The sequence below is a fragment of the Biomphalaria glabrata genome, chromosome 1 (assembly GCF_947242115.1).
Source record: "Biomphalaria glabrata chromosome 1, xgBioGlab47.1, whole genome shotgun sequence".
Lineage (NCBI taxonomy): Eukaryota > Metazoa > Mollusca > Gastropoda > Planorbidae > Biomphalaria > Biomphalaria glabrata.
The window spans coordinates 20,701,211-20,703,816 of NC_074711.1; positions in this window are offsets into that span (position 1 = coordinate 20,701,211).

The following is a 2,606-nucleotide window of genomic DNA, read 5'->3' on the forward strand; positions in this document are numbered from 1 at the left end:
ACGATTTTCCCCAAACAAATTTCCCGATGAAAGCGTTAGACTGTTCTTTTTATTTAGCAATAGTAGGCTACATTGAGCTAATTAGCTAAATTCAATGATAATTACAAAACTGTTACATGAGTTTTTTTGTTTTTTTTATTCGTTGTATATGAAATTCGTCAATAGTTTTGTAACATATATTACAATGTAAGAGTAGGCCTACTACAATTAGAAACACACGATTTTAAAGACTTATAGACATGACGAAAATGGTTTAATATTAGGCCTCTACGGTGTTTAGTCAATCAACTGTTAGTTCTACCAGCGGGGGTCAAGCGTTTCCCTGCATTTTTAAGCTTCAGAAACTCATTCTCCAGGGCTATAAGACGCCCGCACACCTAAGTGGAGGACAAAATGAGGACCAAATTTTCCAAATAAGAAAAAATAACTTTAAAAACTAGGCCCCCAAAATTTCTGATACAAAGAGGCAGTAAATCATAGACTTACTTGACTTAATCCTGTGCACTCCCAGGGAAGCATAGGGCCGCAAACCACACCTCTTCAAATCATATAGGCCTAGTGTATATCTGCTAAATTCAATTCCCGTATTTCTCAGTCAAAAAAGACTTTTGGAAGTAGCTCATCATTTGCGAAAATATACGTGTAAAATTGTATGTACATTTTATTCAAGTTGTAGGCCACCTATTGATGTTAGAAGACTGAATGCACATAAGAGTCTAGATATTTTTCTGTCAACTGTGTGTTGATTGGCGATACATTTGTTGTTGTTGTTCAACGTTTGCTTCATGTCTCCGAATGTAAAAGCTACAGATAGTGAGGAGCTCTGAGGAACATTTTGTTTTCATAAATTCTTTCTTAAAAATAAAATCTTGTAACCTATTAATGAAGGATATTATACAAAAAACAACAACATTTTCTTGTATGAATAAGTTTGTGCTTTTAAAAGAGAAGATAATGAAACATTGGATTCGATTGATGGATTTAATGCAATCGCAATAATAAATAGAGTAAAAGCCGGGCGTTTTTACACTTTAGATTACGCTTGCCGGACGGATGATACGACCTCAAAAGAATGGCATGCAGACTACTTAAGTCGTCTGCTAATCTTTTCTTTGGATTCTAGTTGCATTATTTCTCCTAGTAAGAAGATTGGAGGTAACATTAAGAAGTGGCGGTACTGGCCCAAACTGAAGTGTGAGACCTTGGTTTAGGTTCTCCCCAGAAGATGAAACGACGTCATAATTTATTGTTAGATTTCTTAAGCATTGGTAATAATGTGGGTTTTCTTTAGCTAATATTCAAAGAATAGGTCTACACAGCAAAAAACCTTCCCCGTTCCAATGTCCACAGGTAACGTCTGGATCTAGATCCATATATGCATAATAAATAGACCTGGTGTGTATCAAGCTACAATCTTTTTTTTTTTTTTTATTTTGCTTTAGAAAAAGTTCTTTTATTTTTCTACTTGGGTGTCACCCCCCCCCCTTTATGGTACATGGTGCGGCCCGCACCTCCTTAGTGAGGCTAGGTTGCATTTTTCAAAGTTCTTAACGTATTAGAGGCATGCTTGTTGCAGATGGAAGTTAGCTTCACATTTTTCTTAGGATGCACGCAAGGGAGACTATATCCGTTTGGAGTTGAAGTAAATATAGGGTCTCCTCAATCGATTGCTATAATGTATCATTTCAAACAAAACAAACAAAAAAAAAAAACAAGCTGTAACTACATTTGCTTCACAGACCCTCTATATTGTCACTGTTAAACATTTTATTGTACAAAATCTTATAGCACTTTCCAAACAGTTATTCTATTGAAAAGATTTCATCCCAGGATGCCGAATAGAATGACCTATTCAATGATTCAATGTACTCGCGTACAATGCCAAAGTAATCACGACCTTTTTCTACTGACAAACAGGCACCGTAGGACACTTAGGACTAAGCAACTTTGGTCCAGTTATCAGATTTAGATCTATAAACAGATTCGTCAACGCTGACTGTTCAAGTTCAACTAAGAAATATTTATAACGATGGTCAAGGCTATATACAATGCCACGAGACTTGCAAAGATGCGTAAGGGATCAGAGTTGACAGCACAAGAGCACGTTGAAGTATTTCTTTAGGCACACGTTCAACTGCAGTTGGCGCAAAACTTGAACCTTGCTGGTCATCAAACGAAACAAAGAAATTGTAAAGGGAGACTACAGATCAACAATTTCTTCCTTTAGAATTAGTTTAGTTAATACCGTGCAGCAATCTCTAGGTTAGAAACTGACATGTTAAAAATAAACGTGTATTAATGAACTTGAAAACAGATGTGGATAGTGTTTTACAAAAACTGGAGTGGTCTTGGAAAAAAGAGATGAAGTTTTAGCTAGGAAAACAAAATTTAACTCCTAGAGCTATCAAAGCATTTTACTTTCATTCTGAAATGGAAGCTGACTATCACTAAGTGACACTAAGAGAATACAACTTTATATTACTATAGCTAGCTACAAAATAAACATTGAAGTCACTTCCATTTAGTCTCACATAATATTAATTACCATTAACAAGTTCTTCATCAACATTTTAAACATTATTGTGCATTAGGGTAAAGTCAATATA